Source organism: Gadus morhua, chromosome 21 (genome assembly GCF_902167405.1).
Source record: "Gadus morhua chromosome 21, gadMor3.0, whole genome shotgun sequence".
NCBI lineage: Eukaryota > Metazoa > Chordata > Actinopteri > Gadiformes > Gadidae > Gadus > Gadus morhua.
Genome location: NC_044068.1, coordinates 17,839,932 through 17,856,507, shown reverse-complemented (window position 1 = coordinate 17,856,507; position 16,576 = coordinate 17,839,932).

Genomic DNA, 16,576 nt, shown 5'->3' with positions numbered 1-16,576 from the left:
CATCCGGTCCCTTATAATTTGATGATGCATTTGGCATTTGTCTGATGCGCTGCTCATGTCTGTGGTTAACACAGTTTGTGTCTGGGTATGGGTAAGGGTTAAAGCAGCTAACACCCCTCTACTCGACTAGGTAGAGGCTCAATCTGGGTTTAAAACGTCTAACACTGCTTTACTCTAGGGGTTTATAAAACCCTCACAGCTCTATCTTGGATAAAAACAGCTAAAAGTGCATTCACACCAAAATAAAAGCAAATCTCTCCTGATTTTACTTGAGCAAATTCATCCAATTCGCATGTTCACTCAAGTTAAAATATTTTAACTTTTTTCACTGGGCTGTGCGCACCTCGGGAAGATGTTATGAACCCATACACAATGGCGTTGTGTTCTCAAACTTTTTTGGTACATCCACAACAAGGAAAGACTCAGTGGTGGTTTTCATGGTTAAGTATAAATTGTCACTTGCACGTGAAAGGTTTGCGTGGGTGTGAAAATTAGCCTCCCGACTCACTTCCACTTCGGGATGTAGCGGTTTAGGACACAATGAAGATCTTGAGTAGGCCACAAAAATTCTGCCAGCAGCATAAGTTAGGCCGCGTTCACATCTAGCGTTTTTTTAAATCTGCCAGCGCTTGTGTTACATTACATTCTACGGAAGAGGATTAGGGCCACACATGTAAAAAAAAATTAAGTTCTGACTTTATTCTCAGAATTCTGAGAATAAAGTCAGAACTCTGACTTTAATCTCAGAATTCTGAGAATAAAGTCAGAATTCTGACATTAATCTCAGAATTCTGACATTAATCTCAGAATTCTGAGATAAAAAGTCAGAATTCTGACTTTAATCTCAGAATTCTGACTTTTTTCTCAGAATTCTGAGATTAAAGTCAGAATTCTGACATTAATCTCAGAATTCTGAGAAAAAAGTCAGAATTCTGACTTTAAAGTCAGAACTACGGGTATCTGTAAGGACCAACCTCCGTGGGAGAGACACTTTGCTTTATGCAGTAGGAGGAAACCTATGGAAAGCCAAGAAGGCCACAATCCGGCCCTAGAATGGCGCGGTAAAAGTGCACGTCCCATAGCCAACTCACCAAGCTCACCAAGTCCAGTATTCAGAATTCAAAGCATTTATTCACAAATACGTCCTATTTTTTTGACAAGCGGAGCCGACAGTCCTGTGCATGTATGCAAATTAGCCATGTGCGCGAAACAGAAGATAGACGCAATGTATAGAACTGATTGTTGTGCATTGTTGTGGATATGTAGGCTGGTTAGTTGTGGTTGTTTGTGGTTTTAGTGAAACAGCTTTGCCTTGGAGTCGGAGAAGTTGGAGTGATTGTGTGAATGTGCGAGAGAGAGCGCACCTGCCGTGGTGATGTTGGGCTTATTGTGGGCTTATATGTGGTATCTGTCTGATCGTATTAGCTGTAGATGGATGGTTAAATAATGTCACAAGAACGATCATACTGCAGGCTCTCATTTGCAAATGCACTGATTGTGTGCCCGTCTCCGATATGCTATATACCTGGCATTTATTCAGTTCATGTTCTTCTGAGTGCGCAAGAACGGTGCCAATTATTGTCGTGTTTGCATTGTAATGCACAACTTTGCCCCTCCCTGTTATAAAATAACGTGCATCCCAACAACTTTAGCCAATGCAGGCTCCTATTGCTTTACCAGTGTGTTTAACGTGTGTGCGTGTGTGCGTGTGTTGTCATGTAGGCTATAGATATAGATTGATTGTCTTGGCTTGCTTGCATCCATGAAATATTGTAATGTTATGGCCGAGCTGGCTACGGCATATCGAGAACAATCTGGGGATGAGGGCATCCCCGAATATTGACCGGTATTTCGCACACTGCCATCTCAATATATAGCCTAACATATACAAATATATCACTGCACTAGACACAAATGTATTTTCCACTAGCTAGTGGTGGTCATTACATTGTAGTGAAACTAGTAAAGACAACACAGCTTTATGTTACGGCGAAACATGGAGGCACTGCAGCTCTAGTCTCGACAATGCGTTACTTTAGTCTGGTATTTCTCTTCACTGATTGGTTAGACAGCCTTCAAACTTAGTGGTCAAGCAAAGAAGAGGGAGGGCTCGTTCAGCATACCTAATATCCGGAGTGATTAACTAATAGCCGGAGTGAATAACTAATAGCTGGAGTGAATGACTAATAGCCGCGGCTATTAGTCATTCAAAACCGTATTCCGTAACCGAATTCTTGCCAAACCGCACGGAATCCGTGCGGTTTTGCACTTTTACCGCGCCATTCTAGGGCCGGATTGTGGCCTTCTTGGCTTTCCATAGGTTTCCTCCTACTGCATAAAGCAAAGTGTCTCTCCCACGGAGGTTGGTCCTTACAGATACCCGTAGTTCTGACTTTAAAGTCAGAATTCTGACTTTTTTCTCAGAATTCTGAGATTAAAGTCAGAATTCTGAGATTAATGTCAGAATTCTGACTTTTTTCTCAGAATTCTGAGATTAATGTCAGAATTCTGACTTTAATCTCAGAATTCTGAGAAAAAAGTCAGAATTCTGAGATTAAAGTCAGAATTCTGACTTTTTTCTCGGAATTCTGAGATTAATGTCAGAATTCTGACTTTTTATCTCAGAATTCTGAGATTAATGTCAGAATTCTGACTTTATTCTCAGAATTCTGAGATTAAAGTCAGAATTCTGACTTTTTTCTCAGAATTCTGAGAATAAAGTCAGAACTTAATTTTTTTTTACATGTGTGGCCCTAATCCTCTTCCGTAATATTCCTATGGAGCAGAGCGTTTCTGGAAAAAGTCACGGCCGCTTTTTTAAACGCCTCTCCCAGCGTTTTTTTCTGCCATGCGGAGCGTTGAAAAAAGTTCAACTTTCAGGAAGAAAGCGGCCGACGTCAGGCGTCTTTTGGGCAACTGACCAATCACAAGCGGAACATTGACACTTCGTCACGAAGGAAACTCTCAACTGTCAAAACAAGAAACAATGGCAGACAAATCACTCGGGAAAGTGCCGGTGGAGCGATTAATAGTTTTAATTACAGAACATGTCGAGATCTACAACATGTCTAATGGGCTCTAGCCTGGATAGGTAGTAGGCGAGTAACGTCGGGTCTAGAATGGATTCGTTGCTAGGCGATAGTAAAAAACGCTCTCGGCGCTTTTAGGGCCAAAAACGCTGCCAGCTTTTCACACTCACACGTATCACTGAAATGACTTTAATTCTTAAACGTTTATATGTTGTACGAAGCAAACATCACATCATCACAGGAAACTCTTTCTTTCATCATAATTTCATTCACCACTAGGTGTCCCTAGCGTAGCCTACTCATTTGAAGCTTCGAGGTCGAACCACTTTGATGGTTCATCTGGCTGCGAGGCTTTGACGTTTCATGAGGCATCATCTCGGCACCACTATCAGAGGGTCGCTCACTTGCAAAGTTCCATTAACATGAGAATCACCGAACATGTACCAGTCTCACGGCAAGCCGTCTCTCTATGCCTCCACCAACAACCATCTTGAAAGCGGAAAATACCGGTCTTAAATAAAGCCAACCAATTAGGCTAACTAAATTGGTAGATACCAACTACCATGGGGGTTCACCAACCCAAGTACCATAATACATTTATATTTTATGATGAAATCATATCGACCACACCCTTCATTACACATCTTAACAGTTTGAATGCTGATGATGAAGTTCACTGTTGCAAAATGCAAAATACCATAATAATTAGACATAGCAAATAAGGCCCCCCCCCCCCTTACAAACAGTCATGTTCCTGCATCCCAATCAGGCAATTAATGCATTTCCAGGTGCTCGTGTTGCCCGGGGTTCAAAATGTTTGGGGTACCTAACCGATTGCAAGGATTATTACATGCAAGTAACTGAAAGGTTTTGTTGTTTGTGACGCGGTTGCCTGCACCGTGCGTCAGGCTCAACATTAACAGATGTGTGCGTGTTGATCAGTTACATGTTGCGGGTAGTATCATATGTACGTGAAAAGGAGGGGCTACCTTTTCACAGCAGGGTAATGCAAGGTGAATATTCCCATTATTTTTGGTGTTAACATAGGCCTACCTTAACATGGGGACCGCCTTCCATTCAGACATAACGCCACTCCGACATTGACGTCTAATTATCGTAGTGGCAGCAATTCCATCGTTTTCAAACGTCCCACCACTCCAATAATTTCTGTTTCCATGGTCAGAGTGGTGGTACTTAATTTTTTTTTCAAGCATCCCGCCATTCCGACATGAGGACATTAATATAAATTGCATTACCATTATCATTGTACTTTAATTAAATGATATGATTATTTTTTAGTTGCATGCGCTGTAGTGTCCTACACTGACATTCGGCATTGGTGATTGAGACAGTCAAGATTTTGAGTTGCGTGTCTCGAGTCCCAGCAAAAGCCTATCTGGACGCTAAAAGGTTTCCAACATCCAGTATGTAACTAACCCAAATCGTGTTTTTGCTTTAAACAAGAGAAAGACCTGTTAAACAGTTTATTTTTGTTGCTTCATAACGTATTTGTGCAAGGTCTAAGCTTTTATTGTCTTACTTCTTGTTTTTAGCACAAGACTTTTATTTTCATTCGCGTCGAGAGCAGCAAGGGGTTGTAGTACACAAAGCGGCCTCACACAAAACCCAAGCGGCCTCACACAAAACCTAACATTATCAAACTTCTTCTCAATTTTTTTTCCTTTTCTTTTCATGAAAAATTATAATTTAAATCCAGAAATAACATATGTGTAATCCAGGGCATATAAAAACTGGGACCAGAAAATAATTACTTTCTCTCCATTGAAACCCATTCATATTTTTTCATATGTCATAGGTCCCTTGGCTCTACCGGAAGACTTCACCACTCTATTGTAGCATCATAAGCGAGAGATCTGAGTGAGCACAGTAGCATTGTTTACAACCATGGAAGTAAGTTACTAATCCCCCCGATGATTCTCTATATGTGATCTTTAAATTTCACCCCTCCTGCTAATTAGGCAACAATGGACAATGGACGACGGAAGGCGTGTCTGACGGATGGGGGAGTGGTATTTGCTGACGGAGCCACAATCTGATTGGCTGACGGATCCGTTGTAGCCTGAAAAGTTAGTGTGCCTTGTTCACACTAGATGCGTCCGTCGACGGATGTGGACTTTTGACATATCTGTTTTGTGTTCTGAAATAAGGAGCAGTGTTGGGAACGTTACTTTCAAAAAGTAATTAGTTATAGTTTGTCACTACTTGTTCCAAAAAGTAACTGAGTTAGTAACTGAATTACTGAATTACCGGGTAAAATTACTATTTGCGTTTCTGCAAAAAAGAAAGTTGCTATATGCCAAAGAATTTGGAATTTTCACTTTGGTTTTCACTTGGCCCTAATGTGTTAAATGGTTGAACTGCCCATTCAAGGCCCTGATATACTTCCAACTGAATTTTACTTCCAACTGCTTTGTTGAAAGGCTGTGGAACATGTAATGTTCTTATTCATTTAAAAATAAAACATGAATAGAACTTGTGCTAGCTTCAGCTAGCTGTTTTTAATATTGAACTCCCTCGTCTACTTTCACTCTGGTACAACATACAGTCAATCCAGCATCTGTTGATGTTAGAGCTCCACCTAGTGTCAGCTCCTTTGTTAGCACTTATCATTGCATCCCCCTTCCAAACAGGTGAGTATGACATTAAACACAACTCTTAAATAACTGTCAGTCTGAGTAACATTCAACATGTCAAAATTAGTGCAACAAACTACATCCCTTAGCACTTAGCTTTTCACTGTAACCAAATGTCCTAACAAATGAAATAAATTCTAGCTTATAGCCAATAACAACAGATATGATAAGTATGAACAATTATTATTACTTTTTCTTTTTAAACAGTGCCATTGTTAACAACCTTCTGTCACAGCTTCTGAGTCGAACAGTTGTAGACCTTCCAAGTGTCTCAGTCATTGGGAAGGGTGAAGGATGCTCACCGTGCTGAACATCTGGTGTACCACCCTCTTGTTGTTCAGATCCAGTCTCCTCGGCTTGATGTTCAATGCCCTGAGCCTTTAACAGACTCCTCCTGTTTCTCCTTAACACTTGTCCATTCTCTGTCTTAACAACAAAGGACCGGGGTCCTACTTCATTGAGTGAGAACTATTGCTTTCCTGTCCCAGCAGTCAGGGCCCTCAATCTCCACAACATCCTTTTCCTAAAGAGGTTCCACACGCCTTGCTGTTTTGTCATAGTTCATTTTCTGTCTGCTTGAGTCTCATCCTTTTGTCAACCAGGTTGTTGTGTTTGTTATCTTTGTTGTTTGGAATGTGTTGGAGTGTGTTGCGACGCATGAGTAGCTCAGCAGGGGATGCTCCACACTCCAGATTTGAAGCCCTGTAGCTTAGCAAAGCAAGGTAAGGATCAGTCTTACTGTTTCTTGCCTTTTTCAACAGTCTCTTTAAAATGTGTACCCCTTTTTCAGCCAATCCATTGGCTTGTGGATACAAGGGGCTAGAGGTGACATGTTGAAATCCATATTGCATTACAAATTCTCTAAATTCACCACAAACATACTGTGGACCATTATCACTGACGACACATTGTGGAATTCCATGTCTGGCGAAAAAAACTTTCATGTGTGTGATGACAGACTGTGCCGATGTACTGGAAAACTGTGCAACTTCCGGATAGTTAGAATTGTAGTCAATCACCAGAAGATAGTCTTTGCATTGCAGATGAAACAAATCCGTGCCTACCATTTGCCATGGTGCAGTGGGTAGGTCTGCTTTCAGTATCGGCTCCTTTGCTTGTTTGTAATGATGTTTGAGACATGTTTCACATTTCTGTATCATCTCCTGAATGTCCTTGTTGATGCCGGGCCAGTAAACTGCCTCTCTCGCTCTCCTCTTCCATTTCTCCACGCCTAGATGTCCCTCGTGGATACGCTGAAGCATATCCTGGTGCATGGATTGTGGGATAACAATCCTGTTTTGTCCCAGCACCAGCCCATTAGCCACACACAAGTCTGCATGCACCAAGTAGAACCCCGGACAGACTCCTCTCGACCAGCCATTTTGGATGTGGTGGGACACTTTCTGCAGCAGAGGGTCTTTCACCGTCTCCATTACAATTTGCTGCAACATGACATCCGACGTTGGGAGAGAGGCAGTAACGATGTTTACGTGTGTTTCAGCATCCTCAGTAGTAGGGCTGACCAACATGTCACTGCTTGGTGCTGGTGCTCGTGATAAAGCATCTTCCAGCACAATATATTTTCCCGATGTGTAAATCAGCTCAAAGTCATAACGCTGCAACGCTAACATCATGCGCTGAATTCTGGGGACATGTCATTGAGGTTTTTTTTTCTGATAGAGATGAGCGGTTTGTGATCAGTCTCTGCCGTAAAGGTTGGTAATCCATACACATAACTGTGAAACTTTCCGCAGCCAAACACTAGACCCAAAGTCTCTTTTTCTATCTGAGCAAAGCGTTGCTCGGTCTCTGACATTGATCTAGACGCATATGCTACAGGTTGCCATTTGTCTCCGTTCATTTGGAGCAGCGCAGCTCCCAAGCCATCTTTTGAGGCGTCGGTGGAGATTTTTGTTGGTTTTGATTAGGGTGACCATACGTCCGTATTTCCCGGGACATGTCCGTATTTCATGTCCTGTCCCGCGTGTCCCGGGTTATTTTTAGAAAGTGAGGAAATGTCCTGGTTTTTAAAATTACCTTTTTTGGACCATTACATTTACATGCACTAGGGCACTGCCCACGGCGCTGCGTGCGACGTAGCCTAATCCCCGCCCCTATGCTGTCAGCCCTATTAATTAGAACGTAGACAACGTGACTGTCAGTCATACGCAAGCAACATGCCGAAGCGCAAGTGCTCGTTTAGCGACGAATTACTAAAGAGTTTCCCGGCTTTCAGACCGGGTCGAGACAAATGGAAAGCCTTGTGCACAGTGTGCAAAGCAGGCACATATGTCTCGGTGTCCAATGGAGGTGCAAGAGATCTGAAAATCCACCTGGACACCGAGAAGCACAAAACAGCTGTCCGAGGCGAGGGTAGTGCTAGCTCGAACACAGTACTTTCTCAGACCAGGGAACGAGGATGCAGTGAATGCAGCGGAGGCTTTTACTGAAAAGCATTTTTAGTAAACCAACTGTAAATATCTTGTTCTATCTATATAATATAATATACCGGTATAATTGAATAATAATAAAATAGGCCTACTATTAAAGCAGCAGCATCCTCCACATGACCCCCCCCCCCCCCCCCCCCCCGACAAGGTGTCCTGGTTTTCCCAAATGAAAATATGGTCACCCTAGTTTTGATGTGTCCCAGAATGTGAGGACTGGTTCCGTTGTTACAGTATCCTTTAATTGTTTCCACTATTTCTCATGTCGAGCAGTCCACTTAAACACTGTGTTGTGCTGTAACAATTCCCTGAGACCTGCTGTCTTGGAGGTAAGATTAGGAATGAATTTTTCCAGGAAGTTGATCATTCCCATGGCTAGGGATGGGAATTTATAAGAATTTCACGATTCCGATTCTGCTTATCGATCCGATTCCTTATCGATTCTCATTGGGTGAGAAAATAAGTACAAATGTGTTTGTTTGTATTAAATCTCTTTAAAATCTGATCAGAAGTGCGTCTAGCATTAGGAAATTGTACATTTTCAAATCAATTGGTCTAGAAAAAAAAATATATGTTTGGCTTTTTAAGCCCAAATGCCATCATTATGTAGCCTGGTTCTACCAGACTCTCGTACTTCACTTCATTTCATTTGTACAGAGAGTCTGGACCTAATCAATTGACAAATGTTAACTCACTTGAAGGCGGGTTTCTGTTGAAGTTTAAAATGATTGGATCTGCCCAGTGCCACTCTGGATCTGCCATAACCAATCGCTAACGTTTGGTTGTGACGTATGTCATGCGCCGGGAATCCCGCGCAGGTTGCACACAAACCAAACACCTAGCGCGTCTGCACGAAAATGTCCGTCAACGACAGCTGCAGGTTTTGTTCGTCAAATTTAATTTATCAGGGAAAAAATGCACATTGTAAATCAACTACCGACCTACAACAACAACTCAAACTGGCGTACGACTTTATCGTCATTGTTCTCAGACACGCCCTCTGTTCGCTGATTGGTGGCCGCTGTGGCGGCACCAGAAAACCAAATTACATACAGCAGGTCCAGACCTAGTACTGAAGGGAAATTCAAATTGAGCGGAAGTACTTAGGCGGGCGGAGCCGGGCTAATCATTATGTGCCATAAAACTAAAAACACAGACTGAAAACAGTCAAGTAAGGGCTTGTGCCTTTTGGAATGCTAACAGTGCTCATTTGCATTCAACTTGTAACAAAATTCAGCTGACGTAAACAAAAATATTGATTAGACAGAGATTCATTAGATGGGCCTACCTAATAAACCGTTGGAACACACAAGACCGGAAACCATAGCAACGCTGGTAAACAAACCCAGAGAAGCCCAATCCCTATGAGAGCTCCCCACGCTACGGCCATCCGGTGGCACACAGAGCTGTTGGCCATGATATTATATATACAATTATATTATATTATATTATATACTATTATATATAGAGCTCCGGCAACAATCACTTTCTCCTCCATGCTGCAGTTCACCCCGGACTGCACTGAGTTTGACGGTTGAACGCTGATTGGCTGTTACGTTACACGTCACTCAGTTGTCACGCTGTTGAACGCTGATTGGCTGTCATCACGCGAAATTCGCGTCAAAGTTGAAATATTTCAACTCGAGCGAATTTGTCGCAGCACAAATCCTCATGAACGCGCTCGCATGTGCACGGCGAAAGTGTGGCGCGACAAATCAAAACTTGTCTTGTTTTCTCTCGCGAAAAATTCGACCGATACGCGTCTCTACGTTCACTATGTATGGGATCTTGTTGCCCCGTCACGTTTGGTGTGAACGCACAATGCGCTTCTTCCTCGGCGGCGCCATTTTTGCTGCGTTCTGAACCGAAACAAAGCAGCGTGTGTGTGTGACGTCATTATTATAACAAGCCTTGTGAACATGAACATGAACACATTCGGAATACAACAAGTTATGTGTTTCCTACACGGGTGTTACATATAAACTTATCACACAAAGATACAGGTATAATCTATTTACTAAACAACTTTTCAAAATTCAACCATCATCCGTGTCCAAATTATTCCCTGTCGTTCTCAGGGCACAAAGTCTTTGTTCTCAAGGGTTTCCGTATATTGGATCTGGTCCTAGTGTGCAGACCTTCTGCGTCCTGTGAACCTTCTGGTACCACTGCCCCCATGCGACCTGTTGTCCTGTTTCAGAGGAAGGCTCTGGATACCAGTCACTGTCCAGCGTGGTATGTTCTCCTGTTGGAGATATCTCAAGTTTTTCTGGCACTGGACGAATGTCCTTTGGTTCCTACGATAGGTCTTTCCATTCACCAGAACTACATAGGAACGTTCACTGAGTTGATCTATGCACATCCCCAGGGACCACCGTGTGTCTTGGTCCTTTGGGTGAAGAAGGACTCTCAGCATTTGATCTTGGATGAGAGCAGTCATGTTCCGTGCCTGGGAATCATAGTACTGTTTCACTGTCTGTCCCCTTGTCTGCTTACTTTCAGTGACATTCTGTACCACTTTTGGTTTTAGTTGTGTGCCTCTGATGGGCAGGAGTGTGCATGTCCGTTGGGACATGAGCTTTCTCACTGGGGCGCTACCAAGTCCTTCCGTTGGAGAGTTCCTCCATGCCAGAACAGCTTTCCATGGATCACTTCCCTCCAGTGATGCCTCTTTGAGCAGCGTTTTAGCGATTTTGACAGCCGACTAAATTCTTCCAATGCTCTGGCTGTGATAGGGGGATTACGTGTCATATCTAAAGTCCCAGTCCTTGGCAAAGAGCTGAAAGTCCATTCCTGAAAACGGCGGGCCATTTTCAGTGAAAACAATGTGGGGAGTTCCATGTCTACTGAGTTGTCTCTTGCAGCAGTCAATAACAGTGGATGCACTGTAGTCTGTCAGTTCTTCTAGCTCCCAATAGTCAGAATAATAATCCACCATGATGAGGTATGTGCTTTTTTTTAGAGAGAACAAATCCATTCCCACTTTAGACCATGGGTTGCAAGGGACTTGATGGGGAATCACTGTTTCTTTCTGTTATTTCTATTCTGTCGTCGCTGGACTGAGTTGCAGGTGGCACAGCTGCTGATGAAGTTCTTTATGTCTTTCGTCATGTCTGGCCAGAAAACCTTCTTGCGAGTTTTCCGGAGGCTGGCCTCTATTCCTGAATGGCCAGTGTGAATCTTTGCAAAGAACTCGGAGTGCAGTGCAGCAGGGATGAGCACTCTGTTCCCTTTGAAAATGAGGCCATTGTCTATCGTGAGCTCTTCTTTGTATGTCCAGAAGGCAGTAGTGACTGCCCTATGTGTTGTTTACTCTCTGGCCAGCCTCTGCTGTTGCTTGCCTTAAGTGTCTGAAGCACTGGGTCCTGTGCTGTGTGCGTCTTGATAGTCCCTAGCGTCTGAGTGGTGAGGTTTATATCACAGGCAAGACTCACCTGTTCGAGCTCTGGCTCGGTGAGGCCCATGGCATAGACTGTGGTTGAGGTTTGCATTTGGGCGTGTTCTGTATTCTCTAGAGGTGTCCTGGACAGGAAGTCTGTGATGTGTAGCTCTTTGCCTGGCTTCTAGATCACTCGGAGCTGGTATCTTTGTAGCCTGAGCATCAGCCTGTAGCCTCTATGATGGTGAAAGCAGGGACTTTTTAAAGATAGTTTCAAGTGGTTTATGGTCTGTATGTATTGGGACATATTCTCTGCCATGCAAGTATTGGTCAAACTTATCACATGCAAAAATAATGGCCAGGCATTCTTTCTCAATATGTGCGTACCCTTGTTCTGTGTCCGTCAGTGTTCTAGATGCGAATGCCACTGGTTGCCAATTCTGTAAAAGGGCCACTCCCAAGCCTGTCTCACTAGCATCACCTTGCAGCGTGACTTCTTCCTGGAGGTCATAGTATTTGAGGACTGGGTGGTGCGTGATCAGGCGCTTAATGGTCTCCAGCGCTGCGTCGTCTGCTGGCAGCCACGTCCAGTCTATATCTTTGTCGGTCAGACGTCGGAGAGGCTCACACACATCTGATAGGCCAGGGAGGACCTTTGATAGAGAGTTCACAAACCCTAACAGCATCTGGAGAGACTTGACGTCTGTCGGTGTCTGCATGTTCTGCACAGCTCTAATCTTGTCAGGATCTGGACGCAGGCCCTCTGATGTGAGGCGATGACCCATGTATGTAACACTTGGAAGTTTCAGCTTCAGCATTTTCTTGTTGAGCTTCAAGTTGACTTCCCTAGCTCTTTGCAATAGGGCGTCAAGATTCTCGTCATGGTCTGCCATGGTGTCCTCGTCGGTGTCTCCACATCCATACATCCAGATGTCATCTGCTATTACGCTCACACCTTTCAGGCCCTGAAGTGCCTTGTGTTGTCTCCTCTGATATTCCTCCGCTGCTGGTTTTATACCAAATGGCATTCTCAGCCCTCTGTATCGTCCTTCCGGTGTCCAGAATGTGGTCAGATAACTGCTTGCTTGATCCAGTCGCACTTGCCAATAGCCATCTTTTGCATCTAATACTGAGAATATCTTGGCCTTTGCTAATTCCGGCAGTATTTCTTCTACTGTGGGCATCTGGTAGTGTGATCTCAATAGGGCCTTGTTCATCGGACCCGGGTCCAGGCATATTACGTAGCTTGTCTTTCTTCTCGATCACCACCATGTTGCTGATCCAGGGTGTCGGCTCTGTGACCTTGGCTGTGATCCCTTTCTGTTCCATTTCCCTTATGGCTGTGGTTACTCTCTCTTTTATCGGGATTGGCGTCCGCCGGAGCAACTGCTGCACAGGCCTCACCTTGTGGTCTATCTCCAGGTGTAACTCTCCCTTGAGGCAACCCAGTCCGTCGAAAACATCCTCATGCGGATACGATTTCTTCTGCTGTTTTGGGTGTGACTGTTTCTGGGAGATTTTGGGTGTTGACACTATGTATGACATGCTTGGGGTCTATGTGATTTAGGTCCTGTCTCTGGCAGGTGTCGGCTGAAAGTAACGATATCTGTGATATCTCCATTGCCTGAAATTTGAGGATGTGCCATTATGATCTGTTTTGAGTTCATATTCTCCTCTGGGTCTTATCAGTGTGCCATCATACAACTTAAGCATTGCTTTGCTGGGTAACAGAGCTGGGTTAAGACCTTTAGTATGCGTTGTAGGTCAGTGAAGCCCATTACATTGACCATAGATCTGGTGTCCAGCTGACATTTTAAGACCCATTCACACCCTACGGTAAATACGGATACGGACCGTTTCGTCCGGTCCCGGAGGTGTTTCATCCGTCTATGGGTCGGTCGCCTCTGAGCTTACGAATCCGGAGTGCTCCGGGAGAAACGGAGCAATATCACCGGAAATCGAGGCGGCAGTATAGAGTCAAAAGTCAGACCATTCGCGAAAATAGATAGAGTAGTATGATATCTGATATGTATATATTAGTGCTGTCAGTTAAACGCGTTATTAACGGCGTTAACGCAAACCAATTTTAACGGCGTTAATTTTATCGCGCGATTAACGCAATTCTTTTTATATTTTTTTGGGCTCAAAACAAAGAAGCAGTAGCCCGTTTAATTGCACTATAGGCTCTTTTTTGTATCGTCCTGTTTTGATCAGTATATGCCAATGTTGTTACCAATAAAACATCTGCATAAGGCAAGCCGATGCACTTCTCCATGTTGGTAAGAGCATTAGAATGAGAAAAATTAATGGGACAAAGAAATCAAGGGATATTTAGCATAGAAAAAATAATTGTGATTAATCGCGATTGCTTGCGATTAATCGCGAGTTAACTATGACATTAATGTGATTAATCGCGATTAAATATTGTAATCGCTTGACAGCACTAGTATATATATATTGTATTGAACGTTTTATACTTATATTATACTTGTGGTGGCCCAGCCGCTGAGCAGTGCCCCACATGGCCACGGGGTGGCCACAAAGGCAGGCAAAGGCAGCCAAGGGGTGTGGTTCTGGATGGGAGGTACTACTCAGCTTACCCTGCACAGGTGCGCTGAGTTAGCCCTGCAATCAGAGGGCCCTTTTTAACTCCACCAGAACAGGCTGAAGACAGACTGGCTGGAGGAGCGTGTGGAGACCAGAGACACGTTAGGCCAGTCTCATGGTAAGAGGCCTGTGGCCAACCCTCTTGATCACTCCAAAACTAACCAAGGAAGTTACGTTCAAGTGGACCGAAGAGCTGTTGTGTCGGTGTGTGTGTATTGTGTCGTGCTGGATCCCGACCGGAGGCCTGCAGATCAAGAGGAACCCCAACGACTCGAAGAGGAACCCCAACGACTCGAAGAGGAACCCCAACGACTCGAAGAGGAACCCCAAGTCGAGCTGGGGCGAAGAGGTCAGTGGCAGGGACCATAGACCCCACTAACCTTGGACTGTCTTTCTCTCTCTCTCTCTGGCCCCACCCCAGGAAGAGCCAGAAAGGGCACCCTGCCGACAGCCGCCAACCCGGTGAAGATTTGAGTTGCCTTTTGCCCCCTCCCTTTTCCCCTGCACCTATTTATAAATAAATGACTTAAATTGATTTCACCGCAACCCCCCCGCTTCCGCCTGTTCTGTTCTGATTGGTGATCCCACTGTTGAACCTCAGAGACCAGGCGCCCACATATGGTGGAGAATGCAGGCAATCTGAGTCCTCGCTATCAGTGGGTGAACCGATCGGAATAGGATTAAAAAAAATAAATAAAAAAAAATCGATATATTTTTTTTTTGAACATGGAAGAAACCATGAGAGCGATCTTGGAAACCCAAGCCACGCTGCAGTCAGCTGTAGCTGAGTTGTGCAGGGTAAGCGGAAGACAAGAGCGACGACCACGAGATGTGCTGACCAAGCAGACGCCGGATGATGACGTAGAGACGTATATTGCCTTGTTTGAAAGGACTGCAACAAGGGAGAACTGGCCAAGAGCAGAATGGGCGAACAACCTAATGCCCTTCTTGACTGGGGAAGCTCAGAAAGCCTGTCGGGACCTTTCCGTTGCAGATGCCATGAACTATGATACGGTCAAGGTTGCCATCCTGGCTCAGTATGGACTTAGCCTTCCTGCACGGGCCCAGCGTGTGCATGAATGGAGCTATGACCCTGCGGTTCCAGTCCGGGCCCAGTTAACGACACTGGTCCGTCATACCAAGAGCTGGCTGGAGGAAGCTGCAGGGCCACCAATAGTGGACCGCGTTGTGATTGACCGGTGCCTCCGGGGACTGCCAAACAACGCCAAGAGGTATGTCGCCCAGCAGGGGGCTCCAAGTGTGGACAGATTAATAGCCTTGCTGGAGAACCACAGGGTGATGGGTAGCATGATGCGATCAGAAAGTGTCATGCATACTAACTTTAAAGCCAACAGAGGGAAAGAGACCAGTGGCAAAGCTGTGAACACGCCAACAGCCTGGACACCGACTGGCTGGACCAGACAGACGGAGAGGCGAGAACCAATGCCTCCTCCTCGCCCACGTTGCTATTCCTGTGGCCAGGAGGGACACCTAGCCAGAGAGTGTCCGGAACGGGATGAACCGATGCCTACGGCCGCATCTACGGGTGGTAAGGGCTTCTTCAGCCAGTCCCTAACTACCTGTTGGGCCCACCAGGGGGCCCCAGCCCCAAAGTGTCCTGTTAAGATAGGTGGGAGAGACACAGAAGCACTCCTAGACTCCGGAAGCATGGTTTCTCTAATCAGGCCGCAGTTTGCTAGTGATACCTGGGGAGAAGAGATCTCCGTCTCCTGCATCCATGGAGACACCCGGAAGTATCCCACCTCGGAGGTCCAGGTTATTACTCCCCACGGACCATTCACTCTGCGGGTCGGGGTTGTAGAGCAACTGCCGGTGCCAGTGCTTTTCGGCCGAGATAGCCCGCTCTTCTCCCACTACTGGCCGGAGAAATTGAGGAACCGGAAAAGGCAAATCCGAAAACGCCCGGTTGGGACGAAGGCCTCCGCCACCCACCAGGCTTGTGCCGCCGTGTCACCCGATGGCAGCCCTGCGGAATCCAGCGATGACGAAGTGAATAGGCCCCTCCATAGGCAAAGTACAGAAACGGATCCTGGACGTGCAGCTGAGGAGCAGGAGCCCCTGGAAGAGATACAGTCGGATGAGGTATTCTCAGAGTTCCCCCAAGTCGAGGTGGATGAAACTCTCAGGCCTGGACGATTCGGCTCAGCCCAGCTGCAGGATCCCAACCTGACCCAAGCCTGGAGGGATGTCCGAGTGATTGAGGGCCAAAACCAGGATGGGGTGAGTCAAGTGTCTTTTCCCCATTTCATGGTTAAAAATAAGCTGCTGTACCGAGTAACAAGAAAAGACTCTGAAATCTGTGAACAGTTGCTTGTCCCCAGGGAATATGTCACCAAAGTGTTGTACCTAGCACACTCCAACCTACTAGGGGCGCATTTGGGGAGAGAAAAGACCTATGACCGTGTCCTCAGCTGCTTCTACTGGCCGGGGGTCAAGAGA